General features: G+C 39.3%; 1 protein-coding gene across 1 annotated transcript in view; it reads right to left on the bottom strand.

Annotated features, from left to right (window-relative positions):
• Positions 1-18,038, bottom strand: part of LOC128982871 (Kv channel-interacting protein 1) — a 220,083-nt gene that overhangs the window by 201,913 nt on the left and 132 nt on the right. The gene's annotated exons all lie outside the window — the stretch shown is intronic.

Genomic DNA, 18,038 nt, shown 5'->3' with positions numbered 1-18,038 from the left:
GTCCAAATCACGAAAAATGAAGCTTCGGTTAATGCCGTGTCTCTTGATATTTGTTGGTTTTATTGATGAAATCTTGATTCGTAATCGAGACACGAAATTAGTCGGATCCTCTAAGGGTGCTAGCTGGGTTGTTGGCATAAAATACTCGCCAGGGAGGCGTAAAACCTCTCCAAAAACCATTTCAGCTGACGAGGTGTTCAGATCCACACGGAAAGCATTTCTTATTCCAAGAAGCACTGTGGGTAAGGATTCGACCCACGTGGAGGCGGAGTGGCACATGATGGCCGCCTTAAGTTGTCTGTGGAAACGTTCCACCATGCCATTTGCGCACGGATGGTAACTTGTTGTCCTTAATCTTGAAAATCCACACAATTTTCCCAACTCAGCGAAGAGTGCAGATTCAAATTGTTTACCCTGGTCTGTTGTTATTCGCAAGGGAACACCATACCTTGATATCCAACAATTGAAAAGAGCTGATGAGACTTCTTCGGCAGAGATACCTTGCAAGGGGTGTGCTTCCGGCCATCTGGTGAACCTATCTACTACTGTAAGACAGTAACGAAGATTTCCAACTTGGGGTAATGGGCCGATGATATCCACATGAATATGTTCAAATCTACAATTTGGCAAAGGGAAATCGTTGATAGGTGTTTGAACATGACGAGTAATTTTTGAACGTTGACACTCTCGACAGGACAAGGTCCACTCTTTACAATCACGATTCATTGAAGGCCAAACATATCTTGAAGTTAACATTTTATTCATAGATTTTATCCCAGGGTGACTTAAGTTATGGATTGAATTAAACGCTTCTCTGCGTAAACATTTGGGGATATACAATCGTTCTCTACCGTTCTTTGTATCGCAGTAGACGAAAACATCAGAGCCGGGAACTGGAACTGGTTGAAGACAAAGTGAAGTACTGTTTTCGAGAATAGACTTAAGTTCCTCATCATTAGATTGAGAATCTGCCAAGAGATGCAGATCAATTTTACTAGTCTTGTTGGCAGAAATAGATTCTACCCTAGAAAACTGTCTGCTACTATGTTTGAAGCACCAGAAACATGTTGAATGTCAGTCGTGAACTGTGAGATAAATGAAAGATGGTTAGTTTGAACAGGAGGTAGTTTGTCCTTCTTTTGTTGAAAAACGAAAGTGATGGGCTTGTGATCAGTATAGACAGTACAGGAGTTAGCTTCTAATATATGTCTGAAATGTTTAACAGACGAATAGATGGCAAACAATTCCCTATAATAAGCGGGCCAACTGGCTTGCTTAGGAGTTAGTTTTTGGGAAAAGAAGGACAGAGGTTCCCATATTCCATCTTGATTCAATTGTTGTAGTACTGATCCTACTGCAGTATTCGATGCATCACAAAAAAGTGCTAATTTACCATTAGCGTTGGGGTGACAAAGTAATGTAGCTTCGGCTAAATGATCCTTACATTTACTGAATTTTTCAGTCAATACATCGGTCCAAGGGACTTTCTGATTCCCTTTTAATGACGAAAGGACAGTGTGGAGAGGGGCTTGAAATTCTGCAGCGTGAGGAATAAACCTGCGGTAAAAGTTCAACATTCCCAAAAATCGCCTAAGACCTTTGGCAGTTTGTGGCAAAGGATAATTCTGAAGGGCGTCAATGCGATCAGGCACAGGCCTGGTTCCATCAGCGGTTACTTGATATCCCAAAAAAACTACTGAGTCAGTGTTAAATACAGATTTCTTCACATTTATAAGGACGCCATATTTGACTAACCTCTTGAACAGAATACGGAGGTGTTCTTCGTGCTCGACAGGATCTTTTGAGAAAACAAGGATATCGTCAATGTAGGGGAAACAAAAACTTAGTCCCTCTACGACTTCATCAATAAACCTTTGAAAAGTTTGACCAGCATTCCTCAAACCGAAAGACATGAACGGGAACTCAAAGAGACCGAATGGGGTCGTTATTGCAGTCTTGGGCACGTCTTCTTTATTAACCGGGATTTGGGTATATGCCTTTACAAGATCTATCACAGTGAAAACTTTACTACCGTGTAAACAATTAGAGAAATCATGGATATGTCGAACAGGGTAAGAATCTGGAATAGTGCGGGCATTCAATGCTCGGTAATCGCCACATGGTCGCCACTCATCATTCTTTTTAGGTACCATATGAAGTGGTGATGACCATGGGCTTTTGGAACGACACGCAGTTCCATTTGCTACCATGGATTCAAACTCTAATTTGGCAATTTTATATTTATCTGGAGCTAACCTCCTTGGTCTTGGTGAGACTGGTGGGCTAGGAGTCGTATTTATGTAATGCACTGTGCTATGAGGAATAAATCTTGGTACTCCTAAAGGTTTTGTGATTTCTGGAAATTCCAATAACAGTGGATAGTTTGATGGGTCGGAAGTAATTAATTTAATACTATATTGCTGAGTATTCATGAACTGACATTTACTTTTTAATTGTGTAATGTTGTCAATTAAGAAACCGTTACTACAATCAGGTAATAAAGAATAGTGAGCAAGGAAGTCAGAACCAATGATTGGAGTGCTTACTTTAGCTATTATGAAATTCCAGACTAGAGTTCTTTGTAGACCAATATTTAAGTTGAGACATAAACTACCATAAGTGGGTATTTCAGAGTTATTTGCAGCTCTGAGTTCTATCCCGGATGGTTTTAAGGGTCTTTTGACTAAATTTAGTGGTATACAACTTACGTCTGAACCTGTGTCTATCAGAAACTTATAGCCTGAATTGTTATCAATTACTTGTAACCTGTTGCTGTGGTTGCTGTCAACTCCGGGTGATTCATGAGTTTGGCGTCTAGGCACATGACAACTAGTCGACACCGCATCTAGTTGCCTAGCTCGTTTTTTGTAGAAGGGTAAGTGCAAGGAGTCACGCATTTGGTGGCTCGTGATCCATAACGTTTATGATACCAGCAGTAGATGTCATTGTGGGGTAAGGTACTATGCTGTTTACTGGGCTGGCTCTGACTTTGCGATCTGAACTTACTATTTTTATATGTCATCAAGTCGTCTGAAAGACAGTTAACTTTCTCCTCCAGCATTGAAAGTTTCTCCAAAATTGCCTCAAAACCTCCTCCTTGATTGAGATTGTTGTGACTATGTGGGTTCTGAGAAAAGGTATTTGTTGGCTTACCTCGGTTTGACAAAATAGCGTCACAGCTCATTGCAGGTGAACTCAAAGGTTGAAACTCCTGAATCTTGTCCGCTGTAACGGCCAATGATTCGGTACTGACCCCAGCGCCTAACTGGGTTTGGAGGATGCCTTGAATATGCGCAGGAAGTCGCTGCATCCAGATGATTCTCAGCAAGTCATCTTGAACGCTGCTGCCAGCTAACGATTTCAGTCTTCTGAGAAAGTGGGATGGTGTATCTGTCCCGAGTTCTTCTTCTACGAGTAACTGCTTAATCCTCTTATGTTCTGAGACTGATAATCTTCTTATCAGTTCTTCTTTCAGGCTCGTGTAAGGGTTTTCCAGATTTAGGTTTGAGAGTAAATCCTCTATTTCGGAAGCAGTCATCTCATCTAAGTGTGTCACAACGTGTGTGAAACGAAGGCTCTCATCGAAAATGTTCCATAAAGAGAAAATCGCCTCAATCTGTATGAACCAAAGTGCTGGTTTCTCACGCCAAAAATGGGGAAATTTTAATTGCGGAGATTGCATTGAAGTTGTGTTGTCAGACGGTCTTGGATTTACTGAATTGTTTCTTTCTTGAGTTTTCTGATTCATTGGATTAACCAAAAAATCTTCTGAATCATGATTTTGTCTTGAATATTCAGAGTCAACTCCAATGACATCATTAAGTTGTTTTCTGAGATCTTGGTTTTGCTCTTCCATCAGTTTTAGTCTTGCCAATACATTGATTTCCATTATGTGTTCTTGATGTGTTCAAATCGGGGTCACCAATTTTAGTGAAAAGATCCTCATTTAAATAGGCTAAATACTTTAAATAAAAGTCTAGAGGTTTCCACTAAATATTATTGTTTAATTTATCATACTTTTACAAGTAATTAACAATTAATTGTTTAGAGCAAATAAAAATGAACCACTTTGGTTGAAAAGCCTAAAAGAATGTCTCTTTGTTTATTTTTCTTTTCATAGCAACCAAAATTCAATAAACTATTTAAAACATCTGTCAGCTGATAAATCTGTCAGCCACTACAGGAGCCCCCTACGAAGACTGGAAGTCCATGGAGTTTTTGGAGGGTTCCGAAAAGTCACAAAGAAATAACAAATAACAAAAAAAATAACACAGGACAAAGGCAATTTCCATCAAACTGAAATTGGATTCTTGAATGTCACTTTTATTCCAGACTTTTTCGTATACGACTTTTGAAAATCCACATCGTTTGAAGTTTTAGATACATTTGAGGGCTTAACCTCATCATTCTGAAGGACATAGGCCGGTTTAACTCTGTCAAGACTAACTTTAACATTAGAACCATTCACTTTTATTGTGATAGTTTTACTGTCTTTCTTGATCACTGGATGAGGTCCGGTGTATGGATGTTGTAAAGATTTTCTCATTGCATCCACTCTCAGAAAAACGTGCGAACATGTGTCCAAATCACGAAAAATGAAGCTTCGGTTAATGCCGTGTCTCTTGATATTTGTTGGTTTTATTGATGAAATCTTGATTCGTAATCGAGACACGAAATTAGTCGGATCCTCTAAGGGTGCTAGCTGGGTTGTTGGCATAAAATACTCGCCAGGGAGGCGTAAAACCTCTCCAAAAACCATTTCAGCAGACGAGGTGTTCAGATCCACACGGAAAGCATTTCTTATTCCAAGAAGCACTGTGGGTAAGGATTCGACCCACGTGGAGGCAGAGTGGCACCTGATGGCCGCCTTAAGTTGTCTGTGGAAACGTTCCACCATGCCATTTGCGCACGGGTGGTAACTTGTTGTCCTTAATCTTGAAAATCCACACAATTTTCCCAACTCAGCGAAGAGTGCAGATTCAAATTGTTTACCCTGGTCTGTCACTACAGTGTATTAAAATGTTTTCTTTTAATCATCAAAAGTTTGTTCACATTGATTACCATACATAATAAATATCTTTAATTTAGATAAAAAACGTATCTAATAAATTTAATGTTTGCTTAAATTCGAGTAAAACTCGGTCTCTTAGCACTTTAATAAAATCGATGTTATATCCTTTAATAACAATACAACTAAAATACTACGACAAAAAGGCATAAAATCATTTATTAAAAGTAACAAACTCAGCTATAAAAAATTGCGTTTAAGTAGGACAACTCGCCAGTATTATGTATAATAAATAGTCGTGTTGGCCACCGAAGACCTCGGACACAGCTCATTTCATCTCATCTGACTGCTAATCATCAGGGACACTACGTCATTTAATCAGATTGTATAATGCACAAATATAGTTGGGCCAGTAGGATGTATAATCAATGGCTGTGTAAGCCACTGGAGACCTCGAACATGACTTATTCAATCTCAACTGACGGCTACATATCAGGGACACTAAATTATTTAATATTATTTTAGAAATACAGCTATATCACCGATAGGCCAGTAGGATATTCTGATTATACAATGGTCGTTTTGGCCACTGGAGACCTCGGACATGACTCACTTCATCACAACTGACCGCTACTCATCAGGGACACCACATCTCTATCTATGTATATAAAATCCAATGTATGTTTGTTTGTATGTTTGTATGTATGTATGTTTGTTTGTCCTTTATGGACTCCGAAACCGCTCGACAGATTGTAATGAAACTTTCAGGCATTATTAAGCACTATTCAAGGATGGTTTGTGTGAAGTTTGGTGCAGATCCGTCAAAAGGGGTCCGCCCCAGTGGCTCTGGATTTTTCCATGTTAACCTTATGAGTACTCATATTTAAATGGAATTAAAGAATTTTAACAGCTGGTTCAACAAAAAATTTGATTCTGTGATGTTCAATAGCATTAAAAAGTTATTAGGTTTATCAAAAGGGTGCAGCACTATTATTTTTTATATGGAAACAGCTAATTTGCAGCCAAAATGTGTGTGAGCGTAGCGAACGAACTTCAACCTGGAGGCGAGTTAGCGTAGCGAACGGGCTAACCTGAAGGCAAGAAGCGCAGCGAACGAGCTCCAACCTAAAGGTGAGTGAGCGTAACGAATGAACTTCAACGAGGACGTAATTGAGCCATGCGAACGAGCTCATCTTGAAAATGAACGAGCGTTTTACATAAAAACATATTAGGACAGGACGACGTATGTCGGGCCATCTAGTTACATAATACATTTTAGAAATACAGCTATATCACCGTTGGGCCAGTAGGATGTAATATCAATGGTCGTGTTGGCTACTAAATACCTTGGACATAACTTATTTCAACTGAACTGACCACTACTCATCAGGGGCTATACGTCATTTAATCAGATTATAGAAATACACAGGTTTCATTAGTTGGGCCAGTACCATGTATAATCAATTGTTGTATTGGCCCCTGGAGACCTTGGACACGACTCACCCCATCTCATGTGACGGCTACTCATCAGAGGCACTACGTCATTTAATCAGATTATAGAAATACACAGGTTTCGTTAGTTGGCCCAGTACCATGTATAATCAATTGTTGTATTGGCCCCTGGAGACCTTGGACATGACTCACTCCATCTCAAGTGACGGCTACTCATCAGGGGCACTACGTCATTTAATCAGATTATAGAAATACACAGGTTTCATTAGTTGGGCCAGTACCATGTATAATCAATTGTTGTATTGGCCCCTGGAGACCTTGGACACGACTCACCCCATCTCATGTGCCGGCCACTCATCAGGGGCACTACGTCATTTAATCAGATTATAGAAATATACAGGTTTCATTAGTTGGGCCAGTACCATGTAGCTTATAATCCATTGTTGTATTGGCCCCTGGAGACCTTAGACATGACTCACCCCATCTCATGTGCCGGCTACTCATCAGGGGCACTACGTCATTTAATCAGATTATAGAAATACACAGGTTTCATTAGTTGGGCCAGTACCATGTAGCTTATAATCCATTGTTGTATTGGCCCCTGGAGACCTTGGACATGACTCACCCCATCTCATGTGCCGGCCACTCATCAGGGGCACCACGTCATTTAATCAAATTATAGAAATACACAGGTTTCATTACTTGGGACAGTACCATAAAGCTTATAATACATTGTTTTTATTGGCGCCTGGAGACCTTGGACATGACTCACCCCATCTCAAGTGACGGCTACTCATCAGGGGCACTACGTAATTTAATCAGATTATAGAAATACACAGGTTTCATTAGTTGGGCCAGTACCATGTAGCTTATAATCCATTGTTGTATTGGCCCCTGGAGACCTTGGACACGACTCACCCCATCTCATGTGACGGCTTCTCATCAGGGGCACTACGTAATTTAATCAGATTATAGAAATACACAGGTTTCATTAGTTGGGCCAGTACCATGTATAATCCATTGTTGTATTGGCCCCTGGAGACCTTGAACACGACTCACTCCATCTCAAGTGACGGCTACTCATCAGGGGCACTACGTAATTTAATCAGATTATATAAATACACAGGTTTCATTAGTTGGGCCAGTACCATGTATAATCCATTGTTGTATTGGCCCCTGGAGACCTTGGACATGACTCACCCCATCTCATGTGACGGCTACTCATCAGGGGCACTACGTAATTTAATCAGATTATAGAAATACACAGGTTTCATTAGTTGGGCCAGTACCATATATAATCAATTGTTGTATTGGCCCCTGGAGACCTTGGACATGACTCACCCCATCTCATGTGACGGCCACTCATCAGGGGCACTACGTCATTTAATCAGATTATAGAAATACACAGGTTTCATTAGTTGGGCCAGTACCATGTATAATCAATTGTTGTATTGGCCCCTGGAGACCTTGGACATGACTCACTCCATCTCAAGTGACGGCTACTCATCAGGGGCACTACGTCACTTTAATCAGATTATAGAAATACACAGGTTTCATTAGTTGGGCCAGTACCATGTATAATCAATTGTTGTATTGGCCCCTGGAGACCTTGGACATGACTCACTCCATCTCATGTGACGGCCACTCATCAGGGGCACTACGTCATTTAATCAGATTATAGAAATACACAGGTTTCATTAGTTGGGCCAGTACCATGTATAATCAATTGTTGTATTGGCCCCTGGAGACCTTGGACATGACTCACCCCATCTCATGTGACGGCCACTTATCAGGGGCACTACGTCATTTAATCAGATTATAGAAATACACAGGTTTCATTAGTTGGGCCAGTACCATGTATAATCCATTGTTGTATTGGCCCCTGGAGACCTTGGACACGACTCACCCCATCTCATGTGACGGCCACTCATCAGGGGCACTACGTCATTTAATCAGATTATAGAAATACACAGGTTTCATAAGTTGGGCCAGTACCATGTATAATCAATTGTTGTATTGGCCCCTGGAGACCTTGGACATGACTCACCCCATCTCATGTAACGGCCACTCATCAGGGGCACTACGTCATTTAATCAGATTATAGAAATACACAGGTTTCATTAGTTGGGCCGGGACCATGTAGCTTATAACCCATTGTTGTATTGGCCCCTGGAGACCTTGGACATGACTCACCCCATCTCAAGTGACGGCTACTCATCAGGGGCACTACGTAATTTAATCAGATTATAGAAATACAAAGGTTTCATTAGTTGGGCCAGTACCATGTAGCTTATAATCCATTGTTGTATTGGCCCCTGGAGACCTTGAACACGACTCACTCCATCTCAAGTGACGGCTACTCATCAGGGGCACTACGTAATTTAATCAGATTATATAAATACACAGGTTTCATTAGTTGGGACAGTACCATGTATAATCCATTGTTGTATTGGCCCCTGGAGACCTTGGACATGACTCACCCCATCTCATGTGACGGCCACTCATCAGGGGCACTACGTCATTTAATCAGATTATAGAAATACACAGATGTCATTAGATGGAACAGTACCATGTATAATCAATTGTTGTATTGGCCCCTGGAGACCTTGGACATGACTCACTCCATCTCAAGTGACGGCTACTCATCAGGGGCACTACGTCACTTTAATCAGATTATAGAAATACACAGGTTTCATTACTTGGGACAGTACCATGTAGCTTATAATCCATTGTTGTATTGGCCCCTGGAGACCTTGGACATGACTCACCCCATCTCAAGTGACGGCTACTCATCAGGGGCACTACGTAATTTAATCAGATTATAGAAATACAAAGGTTTCATTAGTTGGGCCAGTACCATGTAGCTTATAATCCATTGTTGTATTGGCCCCTGGAGACCTTGGACACGACTCACCCCATCTCATGTGACGGCTTCTCATCAGGGGCACTACGTAATTTAATCAGATTATAGAAATACATAGGTTTCATTAGTTGGGCCAGTACCATGTATAATCCATTGTTGTATTGGCCCCTGGAGACCTTGAACACGCCTCACTCCATCTCAAGTGACGGCTACTCATCAGGGGCACTACGTAATTTAATCAGATTATAGAAATACACAGGTTTCATTAGTTGGGCCAGTACCATGTATAATCCATTGTTGTATTGGCCCCTGGAGACCTTGGACATGACTCACCCCATCTCATGTGACGGCCACTCATCAGCGGCACTACGTCATTTAATCAGATTATAGAAATACACGGGTTTCATTAGTTGGGCCAGTACCATGTATAATCAATTGTTGTATTGGCCCCTGGAGACCTTGGACATGACTCACCCCATCTCATGTGACGGCCACTCATCAGGGGCACTACGTCATTTAATCAGATTATAGAAATACACAGGTTTCATTAGTTGGGCCAGTACCATGTATAATCAATTGTTGTATTGGCCCCTGGAGACCTTGGACATGACTCACTCCATCTCAAGTGACGGCTACTCATCAGGGGCACTACGTCACTTTAATCAGATTATAGAAATACACAGGTTTCATTAGTTGGGCCAGTACCATGTATAATCAATTGTTGTATTGGCCCCTGGAGACCTTGGACATGACTCACTCCATCTCATGTGACGGCCACTCATCAGGGGCACTACGTCATTTAATCAGATTATAGAAATACACAGGTTTCATTAGTTGGGCCAGTACCATGTATAATCAATTGTTGTATTGGCCCCTGGAGACCTTGGACATGACTCACCCCATCTCATGTGACGGCCACTCATCAGGGGCACTATGTCATTTAATCAGATTATAGAAATACACAGGTTTCATTAGTTGGGCCAGTACCATGTATAATCCATTGTTGTATTGGCCCCTGGAGACCTTGGACACGACTCACCCCATCTCATGTGACGGCCAATCATCAGGGGCACTACGTCATTTAATCAGATTATAGAAATACACAGGTTTCATTAGTTGGGCCAGTACCATGTATAATCAATTGTTGTATTGGCCCCTGGAGACCTTGGACATGACTCACCCCATCTCATGTGACGGCCACTCATCAGGGTCACTACGTCATTTAATCAGATTATAGAAATACACAGGTTTCATTAGTTGGGCCAGTACCATGTATAAATCGATTGTTGTATTGGCCCCTGGAGACCTTGGACATGACTCACTCCATCTCAAGTGACGGCTACTCATCAGGGGCACTACGTCACTTTAATCAGATTATAGAAATACACAGGTTTCATTAGTTGGGCCAGTACCATGAATAATCAATTGTTGTATTGGCCCCTGGAGACCTTGGACACGACTCACTCCATCTCAAGTGACGGCTACTCATCAGGGGCACTACGTCATTTAATCAGATTATAGAAATACACAGGTTTCATTAGTTGGGCCAGTACCATGTATAATCAATTGTTGTATTGGCCCCTGGAGACCTCGGACATGACTCACCCCATCTCATGTGACGGCCACTCATCAGGGGCACTACGTCATTTAATCAGATTATAGAAATACACAGGTTTCATTAGTTGGGCCAGTACCATGTATAATCAATTGTTGTATTGGCCCCTGGAGACCTTGGACATGACTCACCCCATCTCATGTGACGGCCACTCATCAGGGGCACTACGTCATTTAATCAGATTATAGAAATACACAGGTTTCATTAGTTGGGCCAGTACCATGTATAATCAATTGTTGTATTGGCCCCTGGAGACCTTGGACATGACTCACCCCATCTCATGTGACGGCCACTCATCAGCGGCACTACGTCATTTAATCAGATTATAGAAATACACGGGTTTCATTAGTTGGGCCAGTACCATGTATAATCAATTGTTGTATTGGCCCCTGGAGACCTTGGACATGACTCACTCCATCTCAAGTGACGGCCACTCATCAGGGGCACTACGTAATTTAATCAGATTATAGAAATACACAGGTTTCATTAGTTGGGCCAGTACCATGTATAATCAATTGTTGTATTGGCCCCTGGAGACCTTGGACATGACTCACCCCATCTCATGTGACGGCTACTCATCAGGGGCACTACGTAATTTAATCAGATTATAGAAATACACAGATGTCATTAGATGGAACAGTACCATGTATAATCCATTGTTGTATTGGCCCCTGGAGACCTTGGACACGACTCACCGCATCTCATGTGACGGCTACTCATCAGGGGCACTACGTAATTTAATCAGATTATAGAAATACACAGGTTTCATTAGTTGGGCCAGTACCATGTATAATCCATTGTTGTATTGGCCCCTGGAGACCTTGGACATGACTCACCCCATCTCATGTGACGGCTACTCATCAGGGGCACTACGTAGTTTAATCAGATTATAGAAATACACAGGTTTCATTAGTTGGGCCAGTACCATGTATAATCCATTGTTGTATTGGCCCCTGGAGACCTTGAACACGACTCACTCCATCTCAAGTGACGGCTACTCATCAGGGGCACTACGTCATTTAATTTTATTGTGTAAATTTACCGACCAAAATAGGTTTGCTAGTATTAGGTGCAATCAATTGTCATTTTGGTCATTGGATGCCCCAGAAATAGACACAGCCGTCATAACATCAGCTTATCCACAAAATTCTTGTAGATAATCTTGAAGAGAACTCCAACAAACGTCAATAACTTGTCAACCCATAAATAGGATTAACATTGCGTTATATTATTAATTAAAAAATCACATGATAAACATATTGTTACTAGATAATTTTTTAATAAATTTAATTTATGTGAAAGTAACTGATACTCTGTGACGGTAACTGCTAACTGTGAAAGTAACATTAACTCAGTATATGCGAGTTCAAAGTTATTCCGGTTGTTATTGTTTTATTCCCTTGTTGGAAGTGTAACGGATGTACCGGGCGCAGCAGCTGATCTGCCGGATGTATCAGGTACCCCTTGGCATAACTTGTTGCCAAAATCTCATCACTGGGGACTGGTGCAGGGCTTAAAGAATCTGTGCCAGAACTGAAAGTGATTCGCAATTACCTCAATGCGGTTACCCTATTTAACTTATTGTTCTATGACAAATATTCTTATTTTCAGTATTTGAAATTGGCATCTTTACCCGCTAATAAAACAATTGATACGATAGCGGATATGGCATAGAAAATGCAATTAGAATTCATTTCCTACTACTAGAACGTCAGTTATTAATAAATTATAATAATATTACCTTCTACCGTTCCAAATTGTTGTAGTCTACGACGCGTTTCGTCAACACAGTGACATCATCAGGTATCGGCTATCGCTTCGTCTTGAATATTAAAATAAAACAGTCATTGCACAATTCACAAACACATATTTAATACATTTAAAGACCAATCGGTATTGTCGTCGCGGTGGCCCCAACTCGTCACGCACATGATTAATTCTGGGAGAGGACCAAGATGTCAAACTAAACTGTTAACATGACAGTAAAAATAACTGTAAAAAAAAGTCGTCTTACAGTCCACCGGTCACTCGCCATCGTATTAAAACATCGTCTTAGAGTCCACCGGCCACTCGCCATCGTATTAAAAACATCGTCTTACAGTCCACTGGTCACTCACCATCGTATTAAATCGTCGGCTTACAGTCCACTGGTCAAAAACCATCTTATTAAAACATCGTCTTACAGTCCACCGGTCACTCACCATCGTATTGAAACGTCGTCTTACATTCCACTGGTCACTCACCATCGTATTGAAACGTCTTCTTCCAGTCCACCGGTCACTCACCAACGTATTAAAACGTCGTTTTAGAGTCCACCGGCCACTCGCCATCGTATTAAAAACATCGTCTTACAGTCCACTGGTCACTCGCCATCGTATTGAAACGTCGTCTTACAGTCCACCGATCACTCACCATCGTATTGAAACGTCGTCTTACAGTCCACCGGTCACTCACCATCGTATTGAAACGTCGTCTTACAGTCCACCGATCACTCACCATCGTATTGAAACGTCGTCTTACAGTCCACTGTTCACTCGCCAGCGTATTGAAACTTCGTCTTACAGTCCACCGATCACTCACCATCGTATTAAAACATCGTCTTCCAGTCCACTGGTCACTCGCCATCGTATTGAAACGTCGTCTTACAGTCCACCGATCACTCACCATCGTATTGAAACGTCGTCTTACAGTCCACTGATCACTCGCCATCGTATTGAAACGTCGTCTTACAGTCCAACAATCACTCACCATCGTATTGAAACGTCGTCTTACAGTCCACCGGTCACTCACCATCGTATTGAAACGTCGTCTTACAGTCCACCGGTCACTCACCATCGTATTGAAACGTCGTCTTACAGTCCACCGGCCACTCACCATAGTTTTGAAACGTCGTCTTACAGTCCACCAATCACTCACCATCGTTTTGAAACGTCGTCTTACAGTCCACCGGTCACTCACCATCGTATTGAAACGTCGTCTTACAGTCCACCGGTCACTCACCATAGTTTTGAAACGTCGTCTTACAGTCCACCAATCACTCACCATCGTTTTGAAACGTCGTCTTACAGTCCACCGATCACTCACCATCGTTTTGAAACGTCGTCTTACAGTCAACTGATCACTCACCATCGTATTGAAACTTCGTCTTACAGTCCACTGGTCACTCACCATCGTATTGAAACTTCGTCTTACAGTCCACTGGTCACTCATCATCGTATTGAAACTTCGTCTTACAGTCCACTGATCACTCACCATCGTATTGAAACGTATTCTTACAGTCCACTGACATCGTACGAATATTATTCTTTTATTTTTTGAACTTTAACTATTTTTGGGATATAGTAGATCTTTCATAACACCATTCCAAATCTCAAGGTTTATTAAGCTATACCTAATTAAGTTTAAATAAAATCAATTTAACCTAACCATTTTGCATGTGGAGAGTCTTCTTTTGTTGAAGGGTTGTCCTTCAAAAAATTTTTTAGTAACAGAATGTACCATTCCTAAAACATTAATTTATGCCTACTTGTTTTAATGTTCGAAATCTTTGTTTTATATCTCCCTTGTTTTATAGCCACATTTTACAGCCAAAGATAGTAGTGAAATACTCGTCAGTACTCGTCAGGAAGGCTTGTTGCAGTTACCGCGGGTCAGAACTGAGTCGGGGAGAAAGGACTTTTCCTACTTTGGACCACTGATTTACAATGCTTTACCATCAGGGATGAAAGAAAAAGGATTAATGGTATTGAAGAAGAGTGTTAAAGATATGCTCCTTTGTTAAGAATGTTGCTTTTTAATTTACTTGTATATGACAAAAGTTTGCATGTAAAACAGAACTTTGTATCTGATGTACGCTAGATAAATAAAGACGTTATTTATTTATTTATTTTAATTTTTTTAGATAGATTATCCTTTATAAAAATTCTCTTTATCTAAAAAGAAATTCTTTCGTGCTAATATGTCGAATTTTTTTACACCTGTCGTGGTGATAAATTAAAAAGCCATCGTTTGATCTATGCTGTGCATTTTGTGTAAATCCTTGCAATCCTTGCAGAATTTTATCCAATAAGTAAGAAGTGAACATGTGGTATTGTAAAACATATTTGAAACATTTAATGGGCGTAACGGTAAAACATTGTAACTGTAACTGTAAGTTGTAACTCGCTGTAACTTGTATTTTATTGGCAGAAACATAAATTCCCAAAAGTCGGGCAAGCACTTAAACTTAAAACAAGAGATGGAGAGAGCCTTCAAATAGGATTTAAAGTAATAGTGGCAACAGCTTCACTCCATAGTGTATTGATGTTTCATTGTAAAGTTTTATGTTCTATGCCAAACAACACTCTGTACGCATGTATAAATTAACTTAAAACGACGGTCTTCTGTAAGTAATAAATACAACTGGAGTATCATGTTTTAAAAGGTTAACTTTATGAAGTCTATGCTATAGTGATTTTAAAATAAAATCGTATTATCTATATCCCTTTAAAAAACAAATTTAGAATCTTAAAGATGAAGTAAGAGCGTGAAATACTGTTGAATGTACTAGACAAGACAAAATATACTAGCAATATGTTCGTATAGCAGCTTTATTTATTTTTCTAAGAGTCTTCATCAGTGGTAGCAATATTGCATTTTAGTCCCATAATATCAATATTAAATTTGACAGAACATATCATCATTTAAAGCAGTATGCCGGTGTTATTTATAAAGATATAGTTTTGAAAATGTATAATTAGTTTTGTACTAGGAAATCAAAAATTCATATTTCAAATATTTGTTATGGTTTTTTCTTAATAAATTATTTAATTAAAGGCTTAATTAATCATCATTAACTTATTAAGTTGAGGCAAAATAGCAAAACTAAAATTCGCATTCACTAGAGGACCACTAACCTTAATTTAACACCTCAATTAATTATTCTTTTATCACAACAGGTTTTTTTTAGAAATTCTGTTACGAAGTTAACATAACTCAACTTTATAAGTTAGTCTCTTATGGGACTAAAATCCAATATGGCTACCACTAATGAAGACTCTTTGAGCTACTTTTAGTAATCCAGTATTTTTAATGCACTAGTACATATTAGCATTATGATTATACAAGACTTCTTCTCTACGAAAATTTAAAAGCCATTTCCCCCAATATTCATGCAGACTGTCGTTTTGATCATTTGGCACAGCCAAATAAATACTGCCTATAAAAGCGTATCATACTGAAAAAAAAACTAATCATCGATTGTTTTCCTAATACTTTGACATTGGTTAGGGTTCCGATTCCCAGTTGTCAAAGCGAATTTCCAAATTCCCTTTCATCGGCATAGACACATATATTTTGGTTGATGGCTAGTTTAAGAAACGTAAAGAAACGGAAACTACCTCCAGATTACTATTTGAACGTTATTTGCTTGGAACAAGAGGCAGTATCTGGTTAAAATCTCCCCCCAAACAATATCATTTTCTGCCCTGTCCTTAGCCATTCCCTATGCTGTGCACAATCCCTAAATTATATCCTTCGAAGTCGCGGTATTCCCCTAAAACACTATACATTTCAACACTGCATTACCATTTCAAACAAAAAATAGAAAAATTGACTATTTGATACTGAAGTTGCATTAATAGTCAAGGATAGAATACTAAAATAAATAAACAAATAAATACACAATGTTTAGATCAGCTGTTATTTAAAACAGCTTATAGAAACACTGTAGCAGTACTACTACAGCAGAAAAGGACTGGATCTTTGACGGCCTGTGGAGCAGATCAGGGGTAGTTTTTGACACTTCTGAAATTTAAGTACGTAATTTGTATACGTAATTTAAGCTTTAAAATGAATCCTCAACAGTCATGCTACCTTCTCCTAGCTCGAGATATTTCGCGGGGACCGATTCACTTACGGAATTAAATTTATTGATAGATAGATAGATTACCTGAGTCTACAAGAATGCATTAAACATTGACATCTTATTGTACAAATATACATGAACATTTTATATCTATATAATTAATACGCTACATGAAACTTTGTCGGTTGAACTCCTCCGCCATTTCTTAACCGATTTTATCCATTAACGTCATTGAAAAGAGCGTGTCACGTAGATTTGCAAATTGGCCTTACATTTTTGAAAAAGTCCCTTGGGCTCTGCCCCAGTGGCTTTGGAAGTTCCCAAGTTATCCTTATGAAGACCATAATTGTTTATATATTGATTAGCTGTATAGTTTAATTGCTATTATTTATTTTTCAATTCAATGAAACGCATTGGGTACATTTACTGATTTTGTTGAAATTAAATATTTACAATTTACATTCGTACATATTACAATGTAAAAAATCAAGAAAGCATTTTTTATATTTTACCAAATAAGAAAAACGAATTGACATAGTACCGGTACTGTATTTTTTTAGCAATCATTGAAAGAACCGATTTGTTAACCATGAAAACATAGCAAAGTCATAGAACGCCACCAAGTAGGAAAAATAAAGATTAAAAAAAAATACTGTCGTTATCAACCTATATAATGAAGAACGCCTACAATATGAAGATTCCCACAACCAATGAACAATTATGTTAGTCGAAGTGCTACTATTTTGTAGGAAACATGGACTTAACTTTATTATATTTGGATGAGGAAACCTCTCTAAAGTTGAATTAAACTGGAACGGCAAGGACATTAAATATGTGTTTTCATAAAAGCCAAGTGATTTTAATATCATATGACTACATCTAAGAAACCTTAATAAAACTTTCATTGAACGATTAACATTATTCAAATTATTATTCACATTTAAGAGAAACAAAAAACCATCAGAACATTATTAGGCCTTTCAATTCAGCATTTTTTTCAGGTAAATATAATTTACGTTGTAACAGTAACTATCCAAATTAATGCCAATTAAAGTAAATAAAATTGTGACAGAGAGGTTATGCAGAAAATCAGGTAGTTATTAAGTAATGTAAACAAAGTATGAGTTGAGTATTAAAACTCATCGGAAATTATGACTTTTATTCGTTTTTAAATAAGTTATTTGTTTTTAAATAACCACTTTACTTCTTTGCAATTGCTCGATGTCGAGCAACATGTAAACTAGTATCTGTTCAT

The sequence above is a fragment of the Macrosteles quadrilineatus genome, unplaced genomic scaffold (genome assembly GCF_028750875.1).
Source record: "Macrosteles quadrilineatus isolate MER2022 unplaced genomic scaffold, UCM_ALF_1.0 Scaffold_1__1_contigs__length_201487025, whole genome shotgun sequence".
Taxonomy (NCBI): domain Eukaryota; kingdom Metazoa; phylum Arthropoda; class Insecta; order Hemiptera; family Cicadellidae; genus Macrosteles; species Macrosteles quadrilineatus.
The sequence above is the reverse complement of the archived record's forward strand: the minus strand, read 5'-3'. Positions and strand labels throughout refer to the sequence as shown.